We start from the raw sequence: 20,491 nt of genomic DNA on the forward strand, positions 1-20,491 counted from the left end.
TGTTTTGGCCTATTTTCAACACAAGTTCCCACAGCAAATAAATTTACCTTTTTGGGACCAAAATACTATGTTAAGAACTTCAAATAACTTCTTCTGAGGTAATCAGTCTGTAAGTTTCTAAAGGTTACTAAACCTTTTGCCCAAATATTAGTGAATTTAATACCATTCACCTTTGTAAATTTCAAGTTACGATCTACTTATTTTAGAAAACCAATTAACACAAAACTCAGGTCAACTGTAACCAGACTGGCATATTTAAACTTTTGATCTCAGAAGTCAGAATATTACAAAAATAAAATAAGGAACTCTGTCATTTCAGATCAATTTGGGGAGGAAACAGCTAAAATCATAACTTGATAACTAACACCAATGATTAATTGCTTTTTCAACATGTGGATTATCTTGGTGCCAAAAATTATGAAACAATTGCCTAACAAACTGGAGAGTCCCTGATGTCAGTACTCATATTTTCTTTGGATTATGCTAAGCAATTATGCTAAACTTTCTAATGACTGAGTAAAATGGTATTGTGCCTTGGGGCACATTTTGATGAACTGCAGGTGTACTTTTTATAACCTAAGAGGCATATGCAAAAAGAAGTATATTATCTAGAATAGAGCTCTGTGACCATTATGTTAGATTTTAGAGGATTACAAATATATACCACATAACTATGAATATGTTTGCCATTAATAGTCATTACTTTAAGCTACTTAACTTCCTGCAAAATTAATTGGGATAAGTGCATCTCCAAATCCATGTTTAATTTAAATGATTTATTTTTGTTCCTAGAATTTGCTACTTTATATTCTATCCTCATACTCAATTCAATTCATAATTTTTATTATTGATGATATTAAATAAGTCCCTTAAAACATATATGTGTTTAGCTTTAAACTTTTACTCCAATTGCTATGTAATCCATCTATCATTTCTTGCACGTGTTTCCAGTATACTTGAGACTACTACCTGAAGATTCCGGGCTTAAATAAAGTAACAAAAATTAGACTAAAAAAGAAATTAACTTATGTTCTTATACATAAGGACACACCATATTGAGTAATTACAAACATCTGAAATGTTCTATAGCTTGAGATGTTAACTTGATATGACCACTGATGTCAGAATTACACATGAATACTACTTTTTAAAGGAGGTTATTTTCAAACTTTCTAACTAGTCTTAATAGTTAAGGTAAAATATGTTATCACTTAAAAGTAAGAAATCATAAACTATTGAAATGGTAATTTATTTAGACATTAATGCTATGTATGGACTTTTAATTATCTCAAGGTCTAAAAATAATTTATTAACAAGCACTTTACCTATTGCAGTAAAGAGCAAAACTGAAAAGGGGTTATATTAAGTATGAGATTTTGAAGCACAAGCAGAAATTATATTTTCTAATTCTTATGCTCTGGCTACTAGATTTCTAAGAGCAATTTTGAAAATACTATACTTATCACAATAATATAACATTACAAGAGCATTATATTTTAATCAAAAAAATTTTAAATATATTTTTATTGGTTTCAGAGAGGAAGGGAGAAGGAATCCAGATTTCTCACTGTAGCCTAGGGGCTGATCCGGCTCCTTGCTTGCCTCTCATTCTATTCTCCCCATCCTCACTGTGCTCCTCCCCACTGTCATCTCGGTCCTTATGCTATCCCAGTTCTGCCGCCTCTCCAAGCCCTCAAACTGGCCGCTTCCTGGGCCTGGCGCACTTCCTCACAGGCTCGCACCAGCCTGGCTCATTCTCCAAGTCTCAGCTCAAATTCTGCTCCTCACACAGGCGTTGCCTATCTTCCTCATCTCAAAGAAACACCTTTCCTTCATCTCTTCCCGCTTCTATACCCAGTTTCACTCTATTCTCTTCACAGAATGTACCATAATCTTTGTCATTGATAAATTTACTTTTTCAATGTCTCCTTATACTAGAACGTAAGCTCCATTGGGGTGGGGCCTTAGTCCAATTTCTGCTTCCCCAGGTATACTAGACACTTGATAAATGTTTACTCAATGAAAAATAAATGCAATGGGCATTTCTATTTATTTTGGGGGATGAGGGTTTGTTGGTTATTTTTAAAAAATATATTTTTATTGATTTTAGAGAAGAAGGGAGAGGGAAATAGAAACATCAATCACTGATCAGCTGCCTCCAGCATGCCTCATTGGGGATCAAGCCCACAACCCAGGTATGTGCCCTGATCGGGAATCAAACCCTGGTTCAAAGGTCGATGCTCAACCACTGAGTGACACAGCCTGGCTGGTTATTGTTTTTGTGGTCTTTTAAAATATATTTTATTGATTTTTTACAGAGAGAGGAAGGGAGAGGAATAGAGAGTTAGAAACATCCATGAGAGAAACATCAATCAGCTGCCTCCTGCACACCCTCTTCTGGGGATGTGCCCGCAAACAAGGTACATGCCCTTGACCAGAATTGAACTTGGAACCTTTTAGTCTGCAGGCCTATGCTCTATCCACTGAGCCAAACCGGTCAGGGCCTGGCTCTATTTGTTTATAAGAAACATTAACAATATGTGTTTTTATTTTTTTTTAATGTATTTTATTGGTTTTTCACAGAAAGGAAGGGAAAGGGATAGAGAGTTAGAAACATCAATGAGAGAGAAACATCAATCAGATGCCACCTGCACACCCTCCATTTGGGATGTGCCAGCAACCAAATTACATGCCCTTGACCTGAATCAGACAAGGGACCGTTCAGTCCACAAGCCAATGCTCTATCCACTGAGACAAACCAGTTAGGGGAACAATCTGTGTTTTTAGAATGGCATGATTAAATGTGTTCATGCACTTTTATGGGAAACTGACTTTTATTACACTGTAAGATCATTATAAAATGAACTAGAGACCCAGTGCACGAAATTCATGCATGGGGCAGGGGAAGGGGTATCCCTCAGCCCAGCCTGCACCCTCTCCAATCTGAGATGCCTCGAGGAATGTCCTACTAGGATCAGGCCTAAATAAGCAATCAGACATCCCTCTCACAATCTAGGACTGCTGGCTCCCAACTGCTCGCCTGCCTGCATTCCTGATTGCCTCTAATTGCTTCTGCCTGCCAGCCTGATCACCCCCTAACCACTCCCCGCCAGCCTGGTTGATGCCTAACTGCTCCTCTCCCCTAACTGCCCTCCCCTGCAGGCCTGGCCACCCCTAACTGCCCTCCCCTGCATGCCTGGCCACCCCTAACTGCCCTCCCCTACAGGCCTGGTCCCCCCAACTGCTCTCCCCTGCAGGCCTGGGTCCCTCCCCCCCCCCGCAACTGCCCTTCCCTGCAGTCCCGGTTGCCCCAAATTCCCTCCTCTGCTGGCCTGGTCACCCTTAACTGCCCTCCCCTGAAGACTTGATATCCCCCAACTGCCCTCCCTTGCAGGCCTGGTCCCTCCCAACTGCCCTCGCCTGCTGGCCTGATTGCCCCCAACTGCCTTCCCTTGTAGGCCTGGTCCCTATCAAGTGTTTCCCCTGCTGGCCATCTTGTGGTGGCCATCTTGTGTCCACATGGGGGCAGCCATCTTGTATGTTGGAGTGATGGTCAATTTGCATATTACTCTTTTATTAGATAAGATATCTATTCCTAAACTTCTTAATAGAGTCAAAAGAAGAGTGAAGAAAGGTTTTCATCATTTTTTTTTAATCATGGGTCATTATTGTGGAAATATGCAGAAGGCCACACAATAATAAAAAAGCACCAGCCATTTTCAAAAACAAGCATGGAGTGAAACACTTTTTAAACAAGTTGACCAAAAAAAAGCTGACAAGAGCCAAAAAAATTAAAGCCATTAAATACAGGTATACAGATATACAAGATGTTTTCACTGATTTTAACAAGTTATTTGAAAGATATGAGAATAGAGTATATTACATTGCAGTGTTTCACTCTCTGTTTCATCCATCACTAACTAATTAAACTTTTGCTGAACTTATTATTGGCCTGATAAACTTAAGCAAAGTCTTGGATTTTTATTAGAAGACAGAGGTTCCTCACCCCTGTTTCCTAAGACAATTAAGCAGTGAACTGTTCCTGAAACATAATCTAAACTTTTTCTGAAATTATAAGTCCCTTTCTTGCAAATGCTCCATGAAAAACTTGAACCTAAATTAAAATGTTAGACTCTCTTGGCAATAGATGTTTCAGAAATAAAGATTAAAACATTATTTAAATGAGAAATCAGCCCTAACCAGTTTGGCTCAGTGGATAGAGCTTCAGCCTGCAGAAGGCAGCTGATCCATTTTCTCTCTCTTCGATGTTTCTAACTTTCTATCCCTCTCCCTTCCTCTCTGTAAAAAATAAATAAAATATATTTTTAAAAAACATAAATGAGAAATCAATGACAATGTTTGTAAAAATACTTTTCAGAAAAAATTTTTACTCTAAGATATATTAACTATATAATATAAATGTGATTTTAAGGTAATGAAACTGATTTTCAGCTTAGATCCTGTAATTTACAGTCACATCTCATACATGTTATATTTATTACAATTTGACTCCTGAGTGGAGGGTGGAAGTGAACCATTTTGGAAAAAGGTTTCTGAATATTAAACATAATAGAATTCTAAAAATAGAACTTGAGAAAGTTTGGACATTAAAGTTAACAGAATATTAACAAAATAGAACTTGACAGAGTCCTTTGTATCCATGCTTAGGTAGAGCAGTGGGCAGTGGAGGGACAGCCAGATTGCAAAGTTTCTGAGGGTGAGTGGACTTGATTTGGTGACTGAATGAGGGTACTAGTACATGAGAGAGTACTGGAAATAGATTTTCTGCTCTGCTTTGGGTAGTGGACGGACTGTGAGAAAGATAGAAACTAAAGGAGGCAGATCATATTTGTGCAGTTTAGAAATTCAGTTTTGACAGGTTCACTTTTTATTGCTTCTTTGAATTCACATCCAGATGGAATGAATATCTAGCAGCTAGCTGGATGGATATGTCTGGAACTCAGGAGAAATACTTTGTTTTGTTTTATATATAACCTATGTAATAACGTTATTGTATTTTAAAATGATATAAATTAGTTACTAAGTTAATTTTTTTTAAAAACTATTTAGTATTGGTGTACACCATGGCATTAGAAGACACTCTCAATTAAATGATTATCCCCAAGTTACAGAAATCAAGATTAATACCTTGAAAGGAAACTTCCTCTTCCTAAGTCAAAGAACTTCCTTTGTATTGGGCTACAACTTACAGTTTCTATAAATGAACACTTGTTAAGAAATCATTCACCTATTTCCCAAATTTTTAACTAAATCTTCGTTCCTCAAATAAATTTTTCATTGCTCCCTGTACTAGATATATCTACACTAATAAAAGAAAAACATCCAAATTGACCATACTGCCGAAACTGGTTTGGCTCAATGGATAGAGCATCGGCCTGCGGACTGAAAGGTCCCTGGTTCGATTCCAGTCAAGGGCATGTACCTGGGTTGCTGGCACAACCCCAGTAGAGGATGTGCAAGAGGCAGCTGATTGATGATTCTCTCTCATCGATGTTTCTAACTCTCTATCCCTCTCTCTTCCTCTCTGTAAAAAAATCAATAAAATTTTAAAAACAAACAAACAAATTGACCATACCTCCGATACACTCACAAGCCAAGCCCACAAGCCAATCAGGAGCGAATATACAAATTAACCCAACCAAGATGGCTGTGGCCATGGAGTGAGCAGGAGGCTTGGGTTTCCCTGGTGATGGAGGAAGCCAGCTTGCTGGCCAGCCCTGGCCTCCGCTCAAGGCTACAAAGTTTCAATTATAGAAGATAAATAAATCTCAACAAAAATGGCAGCAGTCATAGAGCTAAAGCAAGCAGGAGGCTTGGGTTGCCCCCAGTGATGGAGAAAGCTAAGCTTCCTGGCCAGCCCTGGCCTCTGCTCAGGGCTACAATGTTTCAATCATGGAAGATAAATAAATCCCAAATACCAGGGCCTCCACTTGAGTCACCAGGGGGCGTGGCTGGCCTGCAAACCACCACAGGCCCCTCGCCCTGGTTGCCCCATGCCCCAAGGCCGTGGTTGGCAAACTACAGCTCATGAGCCACATGTGGCTCTATGGCCCTTGAGTGTGGCTCTTCCACAAAGTACCATGGCCTGGGCAAGTCTATTTTGAAGTGGCATTAGAAGAAGTTTAAGTTTAAAAAATCTGGCTCTCTAAAGAAATTTTAATCCTTGTACTGTTGATATTTGGCTCTGCTGACTAATGAGTTTGCCAACCACTGCCACAAGGGAACCCTCACCCTGATCCAGGACACCCTTCAGGGCAAACCAGCTGGCCACTACCTATGCACCAGATCTATTCTATCCTATCTAATAAAAGAGTAATATGCAAATTGACCATCATTCCAACACACAAGATGGCTGCCCCATGTGGTCAAAGATGGCTGCCCCTAAATGGACATAAGATGGCTGCCACAAGATGGCCAGCAGGAGAGGGCAGTTGGGAGAGCCCATGCCTACAAGGGAGGGCAGATGGGGGCAATCAGGCCAGCAGGGGAGGGAAGTTGGGAGCGACTGGGCCTACAGGGAATGGTAGTTGGAGGGGACCCAGGCCTGCAGGGGAGAGCAATTAGGGGCAATCGGGCTGGCAGGGGAACAGTTAGGCATCAATCAGGCTGGCAGGGGAGTGGTTAGGGGGTAATCAGGCTGGCAAGCAGAAGCAGTTGGGGCAATCAGGAAGGCAAGCAGGCGAGCAGTTGGGAGCCAGCAGTCCTAGATTGTGAGAGGGATGTCTGACTGCCTGTTTAGGATCGGGCCTAAACAGGCAGTTGGACATCTCTCAAGGCATCCCAGATTGGAGAAGGTGCAGGATGGGCTGAGGGACACACACCCCCATGCATGAATTTCATGCACCGGTCCTCTAATATATGTATAATATTGATTTCGGAGAGGGAGAACAATATAGAAACATCAATGAGGAGAATCATTGATTGGCTGCTTTTTGCATATTCCATTGGGGATCAAGCATGCAACCCAGGTATGTGTCCTGACCAGGAATCAAGCCATGACCTCCTAGTTCACAAGTCAATGCTCAACCACTGAGCCATGCTGGCCAGGCTATACTAGTTATTTATTGCTGCATAACAAATTATCCCCAAAACTTAGTGGCTTAAAACAACACATTGATTATTTCACAGATTTTGTGGGCCAGGAATTCGGGTCCTCTGCTTCAGAGTCTCTCATAAGGCTGCAATCAAGGTGTTGGCCTGGAATAAGATCTTATCTGAAAGTTCAACTGAGGATGGATCAACTTCTAATATTAAACAATAGTTTTTGGCATTTAGTTTCTTATGGGACTGAGGCTCTCCATTCCTCATTACTTGTTGGCTGGAAGCCATCCTCAGTTCCTTGCCAAGTGACACTCCTAAATGACAGCTTGCTCTATTAACAAATGCAGTAGAAGGCTGCTAGCAAGACAGAATTCATGATCTTTTGTAACCTAATGGCATAAATGGTATCTAATCAACCTTTTCTTAATCTATTGGCTGGGACAAGTCATTAGGTCCAGGGGATGTGATTACACAGGGCATCAATACCAGGACATGACCATTTTATTTTTATTATTTTTCAATCCTCACCGAGGATACCTCCCTCCTTTTTTTTTTTTTTTTTTTTTTTTTTGAGAGAGAGAGAGAGAGAGTGTAAGAGAGAGGGAAAGACAAAGAGAAATATTGATTATTGATGTGAGAGAAACACATTAATTGGTTGCCTCCTGTGCACATGTCCTGACCAAAGCCTGGGCCAGGGAGGAGCCTGCAACCGATGTACGTACTCTTTTTTTTTTTTTTTTTTTTTTTTTTTAAATCAATCTTTATTGTTCATATTATTACAAAGGTTCCTCATTTCTTCCCCCCTCCACCAGGTTCCCACCCCACCCTTTGCCCTCTCCCCATCCCCCATTGTCCTCATCCATAGGTGCACAGTTTATGTTCAGTCTCTTCCTCCCTCCCTTTCCCCATAGTAAATCCCTTTTCAGATAGTAAATCTGTTACTTAGCATTTTCTCATATCAATAATACCTCCACATGCCCAATGATACACTTCACACAAAAGACATTTTCAAATAGGTCAACCAGCCTCATCCAGGCCCCACCCAAGGCACTTACAGATCAACACCCCAGCGCTATACTAACTCAACACATCCAGATCTAAGCCTTCATCACTTGATTCAGCAGACCCTCAAGTTCCCGCAAAAGTTTCCAGCCATGTCTGAGAGGCAGCCGTGGGCAGGTACAGGCGAGGAGCGAGCTGTTTCGGGCCTGGCTGCTTCGGGCCTGGCCTCTGTTGCTCTGGTTCGTTCCACAACCAGCTGCTCCGGGTCTGGTCACTGCCGCTCCCGACCTAGTTGCTCTGGACTTGGCTGTTGCTGCTACAGGCCTGGCCGCACCAGACCCGGCTGCTCTGGGCCCGGTTGCTCCGGTCCCGGCCGCTCCGGGCTTGGCCGCTCCCAGCCTGTCAGTCGCTGCTCCGGGCCTGGCCGCACCTGACCCGGCTGCTCCGGGCATGGCCGCTCCCAGCCCGGCAGCCGCTGCTCCGGGCCTGGCCGAACCCGACCCGGCTGCTCCGGGCCTGGCCGCTCCCAGCCCGGCAGCCGCTGCTCCGGGCCTGGCCGCACCAGACCCGGCTGCTCCGGGCCTGGCCGCTCCCAGCCTGGCAGCCGCTGCTCCGGGCCTGGCCTCACCCGACCCGGCTGCTCCGGGCCTGGCCGCTCCCAGCCTGGCAGCCGCTGCTCCTGGCCTGGCCGCACCAGACCCGGCTGCTCCGGGCCTGGCCGCTCCCAGCCTGGCAGCCGCTGCTCCGGGCCTGGCCGCACCAGACCCGGCTGCTCCGGGCCTGGCCGCTCCCAGCCTGGCAGCCGCTGCTCCGGGCCTGGCCGCACCAGACCCGGCTGCTCCGGGCCTGGCCGCTCCCAGCCTGGCAGCCGCTGCTCCGGGCCTGGCCGCACCAGACCCGGCTGCTCCGGGCCTGGCCGCTCCCAGCCTGGCAGCCGCTGCTCCGGGCCTGGCCGCACCAGACCCGGCTGCTCCGGGCCTGGCCGCTCCCAGCCTGGCAGCCGCTGCTCCGGGCCTGGCCGCACCAGACCCGGCTGCTCCGGGCCTGGCCGCTCCCAGCCTGGCAGCCGCTGCTCCGGGCCTGGCCGCACCAGACCCGGCTGCTCCGGGCCTGGCCGCTCCTAGCCTGGCAGTTGCTGCTCCGGGCCTGGCCGCACCAGACCCGGCTGCTCCGGGCCTGGCCGCTCCCAGCCTGGCATCTGTTGCACTGGGCCTGGCCGCTCCCAGCCTGGCAGCCGCTGCTCCGGGCCTGGCCACCCCAGACCCGGCTGCTCCGGGCCTGGCTGCTCCCAGCCTGGCAGCTGCTGCTCCGGGCCTGGCCGCTCCTAGCCTGGCAGCCGCTGCTCCAGGCCTGGCCACACCAGACCCGGCTGCTCCGGGCCTGGCCGCTCCCAGCCTGGCAGCCGCTGCTCCGGGCCTGGCCGCACCAGACCCGGCTGCTCCGGGCCTGGACGCTCCCAGCCTGGCAGCCGCTGCTCCGGGCCTGGCCGCACCAGACCCGGCTGCTCCGGGCCTGGCCGCTCCCAGCCTGGCAGCTGTTGCTCTGGGCCTGGCCGCTCCCAGCCTGGCAGCCGCTGCTCCGGGCCTGGCCACACCAGACCCGGCTGCTCCGGGCTTGGCTGCTCCCAGCCTGGCAGCTGCTGCTCCGGGCCTGGCCGCTCCTAGCCTGGCAGCCGCTGCTCCAGGCCTGGCCACACCAGACCCGGCTGCTCCGGGCCTGGCTGCTCCCAGCCTGGCAGCCGCTGCTCCGGGCCTGGCCGCACCTGACCCGGCTGCTCCGAGCCTGGCCGCTTCCAACCTGGATGCTCCGTGCTTGGCTACTGCTGTTCTGGGCCTGGCTGCTGCCAACCCGGCTGCTCTGGGCCCGGCTTCTCCGGGCCCAGCCACTCCGTGTCTGGGTGTTCCTGGACTGGCCACCCTGGGCTTGGCCGCCTCTGCCTCAGGCCTGGCTGCCACTGCCCCAGGTCTGGCTGCTCCAGTGCTGGCCGTTGATGCTCTTGTTGTGGCTGCTGCTGCTCTGAGGCCTGGCCACTGCTGCTCCGGGCCCAGCTGCCACTGCCTTGTGCCTGGCCACTCTAGGCTTGGTCGCCGCTGTTCCAACATTCTGTCCCTTTTTTCTCTTCTTTTTTTTTTTCTTTTTTAAAAAAAAACAAAAACGCATTTATGTTGTAATGTTGGCTGGTGCGTTGAGTTCTGACTTAGTCTTTGATTTTTCAAGATCTTCTTTGTATTCTTTCTTAAGTAATTTTACTATCATATGCTCTCACTTGATTTCTTCACATTGAGAACTTCTTTGGTTTCTTCCTCCTTGTCCTGGGAGCTCAGCAGGTTGGCCTGTGGCACCCCTTTGTTCTCCGCGGGTTCCCGCGCTGCTCCAGCCTGTTGCCGGGGTCGGCGCCGCCCAGGAAGCAGCCCCCGTCCTTGGCTCCGTTGCCCGCGCTCAGAGGTCGAAGGCTCAGGGGCACCCCCCCCCCGGGGGCCCCGTCGCCCGGCTCCTTGCTGGCGCCCGGCTGGCCGGTGTCCGGCAGGGGCTCCTGCTCCACGTCGCGTTCCTCCAGTCTGGAGCTTTCTTTCTCCCTCCCACTAGGGGAGTCCAGGATCAGAGTCAACAGACTGTCCTCTGCGCACAGTGTGCGCGACTCCGGGGGCTCGGCCTTTCGCCGCGCTCCCAGGACTCCACCTCACAGCCCCGTCTCCCCCTGCCCGAGCCTGGGTCCCCAGGGACTGGCCCAGACCTGGAGTTCGGGGCGGTCTGGACTGAGGCTCAGAGCTGCCGCCGGAGGCTTTGTTTCTTCCGGCTAGGGTAATCCAGCATCAGAGTCAACATTCAGTCCTCTGCGCGCCATGTGCGCGCGACTCCGGGGGCCCCGCCTTTCGCCGTCCCCCGGGATTGTCTCCCCCTGCCAGAGCCTGGGTCCCCAGGGTCTGGCCCATAACTTGGGGCTCAGCGCTGCCGGTTCGGGGTTTCAGCCCAGGCTGGGGGTTCTATTTCCTTCCTCCTAGGGAACGCCAGGCAGCACCCAGCCCTCTCCTCCTCTCCGGCTGCGACCTCTCCGCGCGCGCGTGCGTGCGAGCGCGCCGCATGTCTCCGTACCTTAGGCTTTTTTTCAGCTCCTCTGATTTTCCTTCTGGTTTTCTCCCTCCTTCCTATTGTAGAGTTTTCAATCAGTCGACTACCTGTAGCTCTGGGCAATGTCCACTCTACATTTTAGTTGTATTCCATTGAAATTGTTGTGAGCTGCTGCGGCTAGGTGTATACCCGAGCAGCCATCTTGGATCCTCCCCCTCCGATGTACGTACTCTTAACCAGAATCGAACCTGGAACCTTTCAGTCTGCAGGCCTAAACTCTATCCACTTTTAAAAGGTCTAAATGACCAACTAGGGCTCATTTATACCTTTTAAAAGTCTGCCTACCATACTCACTAATATTTATCAATCTACAAGGTCAACACAAAAAGAGTTAAAACCAATAAAAGCTAATTTTTCTGTATAGAGTTATATAATGATATACTTCTCTGGGCCTTTTAAAATGTTGATTTCTCAATGAAAATAACTAATCATTAAAGTGTTTGCTTAGTACTCTAGAGGTCAAGAAATACAAAAAACATATAGAACAATTTTTAAAATAAAAAGTGTGTTTCTGTCTAAAGTTACTTGGAAACTCTAGTGTAGACTTTTTTAAATGTGCTTTTTAGAGCAATTCTTCCAAAACTGTCATTTAAAATGACTGTCAAGACTCCTTTTTTTTTTTTTTTTGACAAATACAAATTTCCCAACATCTGTCAAAGTGTAACTTAGAATACTTTACAATGAACTTACAAATGTTGCACTGAAAACAAGTATTTCTTGTAGTCTGCCAAATTTCTGCCACATTGGAAAATATGCAGATGATTGCTTAACACTGTGTGCCACTAGGCAGGAATTATATTTCACATCTTAATGAGAAAATACTCTCTTTTAAACTTAAAATTAATTAGTAATTCAACCATTTTAAACTATTTTAAATACCAACAGTCACAAAGTGGTTTTCAATTCCACGAAGAGCAAAATCTAAAAATGGATTTTCAGAATATAATTTTATCATTTTTTTTTAAAAAAAAATCTGATTACCAAATTAAGAGAAATAAAAAAGCATAATCCCACCCCCAAGAAATAACCACTAGTAAGTATTTTGGTATATAGTATAGGTATGGATGTATATAACTGTATCTAAATCTATACTATTAGACATAAATATATATTTTTAGACATTTAAATGTGTGTATTTTACCACAAATGAGATCATATTTCTTTTTTATTATTTATGAAATCTTTACAAAACAAAGATTTAACAGAGCAACTGATTTTTAATAAGACATTGCTAAACATGTTCTAGCAAAGTAATGGCAGAAGCCGGTTCAGTGAGTGCTACAAACAGCAATGAGACAGCCCTGCATACATTACTAAAGCTGTTGTTCCCAAAGGAATGATCTACAAAATAGGTAAGAAGGGCATCTGATCTGTGTCACAGTGTTTTAGGCATTTTATTTTGATCATATTTTTTCTTCTTCATGTCCTTCTGTAGCTTTTTATTCTGTTAGGTAACTCCCTCCTTAAACTCTTTCCCCAGGGTCCCAATCTAAATTATGTGTTTCCCAATCACAGAATTACTATTTGTTCTCAGAACATATATCCCACTTCTCATGAATCTTTTTCTGACATCTTAACCGGTTTTGCTTCCCTCTTCCATCAAAACTAGTTGGCATAGTTACTGGCTTGCTACATTACTCTTTTCCCTACGTGCTCCCTCTCTACTATTGGGTCGGCAGCTAAGTAATTGCGGGTTTCACACATATATGGCTTCAGTTGAATTTTTAGTTTGCAGACGTAGTACAAATGTAAAACACATTTTGTTATTTGATAGTTGGCTATTCAGCTGTTAATCAGTAAAAAAAGTTTTTTGATCTGTTTTGTAGTTTTTGTTTGGCGTTCGTTGAAAAATGGAAAATCAAAAGGAACATTTTCGTCATATTTTGCTTTTTTATTTCCGCAAAGGGAAAACGCATCGCAAGCTCATAAAAAGTTATGTGCTGTTTATGGTGACGAAGCCTTAAAAGAACGGCAGTGTCAAAATTGGTTTGCCAAATTTCGTTCTGGTGATTTTTCACTCAAAGATGAAAAACGCTCTGGTCGTCCAGTTGAAGTTGATGACGCCCTAATCAAAGCAATAATCAATTCAGACTGTCACAGTACAACACGTGAGATTGCAGAGAAGCTTCATGTATCACATACATGCATTGAAAATCACTTAAAACAACTTAGCTATGTTCAAAAACTCGATACATTGGTTCCTCACAAACAGAAAGAATCACAGTTAACGCAACGCATTAGCAGCTGCAATTTGCTAAAGAAACGTAATGAAAATGATCCATTTTTAAAACGACTGATAACTGGCGATGAAAAATGGGTTGTTTACAACAATATCAAGCGGAAAAGATCGTGGAGCAGGCCAGGTGAACCAACTCAAACAACATCAAAAGCTGATATTCATCAAAAGAAGGTTTTGTTATCAGTTTGGTGGGATTACAAAGGAATTGTCTACTTTGAACTCTTACCACCCAACCGAACGATCAATTCTGATGTCTACATTGAACAACTAACGAAATTAAACAATGCAGTTGAAGAAAAGGGGCCTGAATTGACAAATCGAAAAGGTGTTGTATTCCATCATGACAATGCAAGGCCACACACATCTTTGGTCACTCGGCAAAAATTAATGGAGCTTGGTTGGGATGTTTTGCCACATCCACCATATAGTCCTGACCTTGCACCATCTGATTACTTTTTGTTTCGATCTTTACAAAACTCCTTGAATGGTAAAAATTTCAATAATGATGATGATGTCAAATCGTACCTGATTCAGTTTTTTGCTAATTAAAACCAGAAGTTTTTTGAACGTGGGATTATGATGCTGCCTGAAAGATGGCAAAAGGTCATTGATCAAAATGGGCAATACATTACAGAATAAAGTTATTTAGTTCCATGAAAAAATTGTCTTTGATTTTCTTTAAAAAATCCGCAATTACTTAGCTGCCGACCCAATATTTTGGCCTCCTGGGTTCGATGATTAGTTTTATTCTGGAAACTACTGAACCTATGTCATCTCATATATGTGCCAACCAAACTCATCTACTTCCCCTCAAGTTACGTGCCACCTTTCCTTTTTCTCCAGTATTGTTTCTTTATCCTAACAAATACCCGATAATTATCTTCTCCCTCCCTTTCTCCTATCCGATCTCTCTATTAAATCCTGCTCTAAGATGCCTCCTAAATCTGTTCATTTCTTGCCCCTCTCTTTGCCTTCACACTAATCCAGGCCAAAACTGCCTACAACTGGACTTATCATCAATGCCCTGAATAGGTTAGGGTTCACCTGTCCCCATGCCTCTGTCCCTCTTTCTAGGCACTCTTACAGTCAGTGAGATAGAAGGAAAGAGGACCTGAGCTTGAAATCAGGAGCCCAAGGGTAAATTCCTTCTCTGCCACCTCAGTTGTGACCTTCAGCCTATTTCCCTTCCTATCTCTAGGCCTGGGGGTTTCTTTATCTGCAAAATGGCAAACTGGGCTTAGAGTCCACATGGGCTCTAAGCTGCCTTGTGACTCTAACAATCTCCTCTGGCCCTTCTTTGCTAAAGGAGCAGCAATGACTTTCCCAGCATACCCCCTCCTCCTTAGACCACAGCGGTCACCCACTGTCTTACGGCTTTCACTGTCCCTTACATCCAGTTTGCTCACATTAGCATATCCCTAATGAGTCCCAGTATTTCCACTATGAGTGTCAGTTCCTTCTTCTATCGTTCTTCTTCTCCTGCATTTATAAATTTCTTTAACCAACACTTATGGAAGTGGCTGCTAATCTAGGAAGCACTTTGCCAAGTCCCGGGGAATAGCAAGATAAAAGACACAATCCATGCTCTTAAAGAATTTACCGCTTTATTAAAGATATGGGTAACTAACAAACATACAGTAGTGTGGTTAAGTATTGTGCTAAAGAATTTAATATATCCTAGTTGTTTGGGGGCAGAAAGCAGTCATTACTTAACAAGACCCAGTATCTAGAAAGGCTTCAGAAAGGATGTGTGCTCATCCCAAGCCGAGTCCTTCAGTCTTAAAAGGGAAAATAAGAATTAAGGGGGGCGCGGGGGGGGGAGTGTGTTCTATTGCTACCTTGAGGTGAGGAGAGAAGAAGGTGAAGTTTATTAGGACAAGACATATTGTGCCAAGTGCCAGACTGGAATGCTGAAGTCTAGAGGGCAAGAGAAGACAAGCAGTGAGGCTGGCCAAGATGAATGGACTGCAATGTCACCCTAACAAGTTTGGATTTTGTTGGAGTAAAGGGCTGTACTTGGACTTAAACAATTTATTTTCCTAGTCTGTTATTGGGGAAAGGTGGTGGGTTTGGGGCACTGAAAGTTCAACACTAATGGCAAGGAAAATCCAGGAGAGGGAAACGATGACCTGCCAAAGATGGTCCTGGTAGGAAGGCTGGCCCACTAATACGCCAAGGAGCCTTGCCGCCTCCTCAAGCTGCCTGCCTTCACTCAGACCCTGTCCATGGCCACCCTCCTGCCAGGCGTCATAGAGATCAGGACCCCGCCACGCCACAGAGGAGGGCGCTTCCGGAAACCTCGCGAGATCTCTCCTGAGCCACGAACAGACCAAGCGTGTCTGGTTGCCTGGCAACCGCAGGTGGGCAGCCGAGGAACCTGGCTCAGGAGAAACTTACCAAACCGGAGTGACTAACCCGGCTCGTCCTGGACCGGTGAGGCGCGCTCAGGGAAGAAGCGTGGGGACCCAGGGAACCCTGGAGCCAGGTTTCTCGCACTTGCCGGGCCAGTAAGACTTTCCTGGGGCACTTGTTGTAATGCAGATCCCTCAGCCTGTATCTCTAGACCTCTAGAACTTCTAGGAAAAAAAATCTGGAAGTTTGTGTTTTAAACAAATGGCTATAGTCGGGCAAGATTGGGAAACAGCTCTGGGGGAGGGAGACAGGTAGAGGGGTGGCCGCGGAGCGGAGGGAGCGGGATCTGTGGGTGCGGACCTGAGTCTGGAAAGGGGAAAGTCTGAGAGCATGAGCGAATGAGAGCATCTGGGAGCCAGTGAGCCTGGGGCTAGCTAAGAGAAATACACAGTCTCAGTCTGAAAAGCATCTAGCCAGTAGGAGCCGCGAGATGATGAAAGCCAAGGGGTACCCCCCCCCAACACACACACACACACACACACACACACACACACACACACACACACGGGTTCCTAGAGTGCCTGTAAAGCAGCCCCAAGTGCCCCTGGAGAGAGATTCTGGCAAGTGAAGCCCCGAGATAACAGAGATATCTACTATGGAAAAGCATTTTCTCACCCTAGTCCTTTGCCCAGGTTGCCCAGTGGCTAAGGCGTAAGCCTGAGGACTGAAGGGTCCCCGTTGATTCCCAATAGGGAGCGTGCAGGAGGCAGTGGACCAATGATTCTATCTCAACATTGACCTCTCTCTCTCTCTCTCTCTCTCTCTCTCTCTCTCTCTCTCCCTCCCTCCCTCCCTCCCTCCCTCCCTCCCTCCCTCTCCCTTCCTCTCTGAAAGCAATAAAAATAAAATTAAAAAAAAAAAGTTTATCAGACTTTGGAAAATAATGGACCTTTTTAGAAATATATATTTTATTGATTTTTTTACAGGCAGGAAGAGAGAGGGATAGCGAGTTAGAAACATCGATGAGAATCAGCTGCCTCTTGCACACCCCCTACTGGGGATGTGCCCACAGCCAAGATACATGCTCTTGACCAGAATCGAACCTGGGACCTTTCAGTCTGCAGGCCGGTGCTCTATCCACCGAGCCAAACCGGTTTTGGCAGGACCTTTTTTAAAAAGAAAACCAGGGACACCCCACATGTGTTGACATAATTATTTTTATTATAATATTCTAAAATGTACCCAAATCCAACCTAAGTTTACTTTAAACTCCTGAAGCTTATAATTTCTCTAAATCAAACTATAATGCCAATGAAGTTTAAAATTATTATATGAAATTTAAACATGATAAATGGTGGTGTTTCGGTGAAACAATTCTATTTTGTGGATCTGACTGTTGCAATGCAAATTCTTTTGATTAACAGCCTCTATTATTGTACTAGAGGCATGGTGCACGAAATTCATGCACAGGGAGTGGGGGGGAGTCCCTCAGCCTGGCCTGCACCCTTTCCAAACTGGGACATCCCTCTCACAATCTGGGACCGCTGGCTCCTAACCGCTCACCTGCCTGCCTGCCTGATTGCCCCCTAATTGCTCCCCTGCTGGCCTGATCACCCCCAACTGCCCTCCCCTGCCAGCCTGATTGCCCACAACTGCCTTTCCCTGCCACGACCTGCCTCCTCCACTGGGACCAGTCTCCTCCGGACCACACAGAACCACGGGACTCCCAGGCCTCACCACACAGAGCAGCCATCTTGTGGTGGCCATCTTTTGGCAGCCATCTTTTGGTGGCCATCTTGTGACAATGTCGCACAAGGGCATTGCGCAAGGGCGTGACACCACCTAGGCTTTTATTATATAGGATGTTATGGGTTGATTCAATTCTCTCCCTTTCCACAGTTGAGCCCCTGGAAAGTTTTCCTATAATTTGCTAAAGAGGACCATTGGCCTTCTCTTGGTTTAATAAGTCATGTATGTATAATGTTTGCCTCTTTCATTTTCTAATTACCTGAGAAAATTAAATTTATGCCTATACAAACCAATTAGTGTAATGGAACTTAGAAACAAAATCCATTTATAACGTGGTCATTCATGAGAATTCATATGATCAAAAATGTTTCTTTTGCCGAAACCTGTTTGGCTCAGTGGTAGAGCGTCGGTCTGCGGACTGAAGGGTCCCAGGTTCGATTCCGGTCAAGGGCATGTACCTTGGTTGTGGGCACATCCCCAGTAGGGGGTGTGCAAGAGGCAGCTGATTCTCATTGATGTTTTTCTCTCATTGATGTTTCTAACTCTCTATCCCTCTCTCTTCCTCTCTGTAAAAAATCAATAAAATATATTTTAAAAATAAAATAAAATGTTTCTTTTAGCCTAGGTTAGAAAGCAGAGCCTGAAGCAAAAACTCTGTGATAACAGTTTCTGGGGGCTGTTATCACAGGGAAACAGGAGAGACAGGATAAATAAATAAATAAATAAATAAAATAATCAGACAGAGATGGAGAGAGCAAAACGTTCTAAACATGATTTCAGAGTGACATTTTGAAATGGTTGTGCCTCCTAAAAGTCCATGCGGGGAAGAAGGGAGAATAAATCTTTCATGGCTCTGGTCGCCCATTGGTCAGTTACCCACAGGGCATCACATCCCTCCTGGTACAGGGTTGCTCCTGTGTGGCCACTTGCACAGCAGTCTCCTGTCTCAGATGTAAGGGAGAAGCTCTGTTGTGTAGAACCTTTTTAAGATCTGAATTTCAGCACAGTTTTCAGTGTAAAAAAAAGATACTTGAAATTTCCAGAAAAAGTTCTAACATTTTTAAATAGCAGCCAAAGAAATCATATTTTCAATATGTGCAACCCTGAAGTGGCCATCACTAGTTTTAAACCCTACAAAAGCTCTTGCAAATATGCTAAGATTATATATATATATATATATATATATATATATATATATACACACACACTAGAATCATAAGAGCAACATTGTAAAAGCAAAAAAATTAAAACACCCGAAGATCTATCATTAGACTAAATTTCTTACAATGGAATATTATAGAGCATTGCAAATATTTTAGAGCCACTTTTAGGCTTTCCAACCCTGAAAAGTCTCACACAAAAAAATTAAGCAAAGAAGAAAACTGGAATCAGAATAATGTCATTTATGACAGGTAAAAAACAATACTATATGTTGTTTAGATATCCACACATATGTAGTAAAAGTATAAAGACAAACAGGAATGTCTAAAGTTATGATAAACTAAATTTAAAAGCATGGAGAGGGAGAAAAGTATAGATCTGGGTTCCAAATATACTTGTAATGTTCATGGGTGTGGTGTTATTCTTTATACTTTTATGATGATATATTTTATGAAGTATTTTAGGCAAGATTAAGAAAATATCTTAATTAGTAACTTTGTTCATAATATTATTATTATTATTTTAAAATATATATATTTTATTGATTTTTCGCAGAGAGGAACAGAGAGGGATAGAGAGTTAGAAACATCTATGAGAGAGAATCATTGATCAGCTGCCTCCTGCACACCCCCTACTGGGGATGTGCCCGCAACCAAGGTACATGCCCCTGACTGGAATCGAACCCGGGACCCTTCAGTTCACAGGCCAACGCTCTATCCACTGAGCCAAACCGGTTTTGGCTGTTCATAATATTATTGTCGCAATTGAAATTTGATCTGTCAACACTAATCTTTCATGCTCAGAATACCACACAAATTGAGGTGTTTGGTTTGTGAAATCCCAGATACATCTTATATAATAAAAGCCTAATATGCTAAATGTCCAGTCAGCCGGTCAGCAGGTCAACCATTCAACCAATTAAAGCTTAATATGCTAATGATATGCTAAGGTTGCTCAACCACTCACTATAACGTGTACTAACCACCAGGGGGCAGCCAGTCAAGCAGTCCCTATGATGTGCACTGACCACCAGGGTGCAGATGCTCTGACCAGTAGGTTAGCTTGCTGTTGGGGTCTGGCCAATCAGGACTGAGTGAGATCGACTGGACATGCCTTGGAGCCCCATAGTCCCTTCCAGGTGGTCCCTTCCCAGCCCTTATTGTGCCTGGCTTGTGCCCTCTCACAATCCGGGAGCCCTTGGGTGATGTCAGAGAATCGGTTTTGGCCCAATCCCACAGGCCAAGCCAAGGAACCCACTGATGCTTGGCATCAAAAGCAAAATTGGAGAAACTGGAGTATGTATCACTTAAATGACTACAAAAAGTAGATTATCTCAAACTATGGACCACATATGCATATCTTACATAGAGCAATATTTGATTAATAGCATGTTCCCCTTATTTAATAACTCTAATATAGGGTGTCCCCCCAAAAATGTTATACACTTTTTTTATTTTGTTTTTTGAGGTTTATAATAACTTTAATCACAGTTGCCAAAACTTGAAAAACACACTCTAAATGATTATAAAGTCAGTTTTTAGCATATAATTCATTTTCAAAATTTAAAATAATCGACAAAAAATAATTTGTTTTGTGTGTCAATGCCTATTTTCAAACTTATGATCGTTCTGATCTAGGCACTGCTGATAATGCAAAGACAATGGAATCACAAATATCTAGAATCATTTGGCTTGGTATTCATGCACCCTCAATTTGTCAACTATTGCTGATTTTGTACTGTTAACTTTATCTTTTATGTATCCCTATAAAAAAAAGTCTAATGGATAAATTTTATTT

General features: G+C 44.8%; 1 protein-coding gene and 1 long non-coding RNA gene across 3 annotated transcripts in view; one reads left to right on the top strand and one right to left on the bottom strand.

The window, feature by feature from the left end:
- Positions 1-20,491, bottom strand: part of LOC311611880 — a 90,438-nt gene that overhangs the window by 19,655 nt on the left and 50,292 nt on the right. The gene's annotated exons all lie outside the window — the stretch shown is intronic.
- The window catches only part of PPP1R42 (protein phosphatase 1 regulatory subunit 42), a 36,866-nt gene continuing 32,159 nt past the window's right edge, over positions 15,785-20,491 (top strand). Inside the window, exon 1 of the mRNA XM_084864402.1 lies at positions 15,785-15,865. The gene's annotated coding sequence lies outside the window, so the exon portion shown is untranslated. The remainder of the gene's footprint in view (positions 15,866-20,491) is intronic.

Source organism: Pipistrellus hanaki (genome assembly GCF_964339955.1).
Source record: "Pipistrellus hanaki genome assembly, chromosome: 17".
NCBI classification, from domain to species: domain Eukaryota; kingdom Metazoa; phylum Chordata; class Mammalia; order Chiroptera; family Vespertilionidae; genus Pipistrellus; species Pipistrellus hanaki.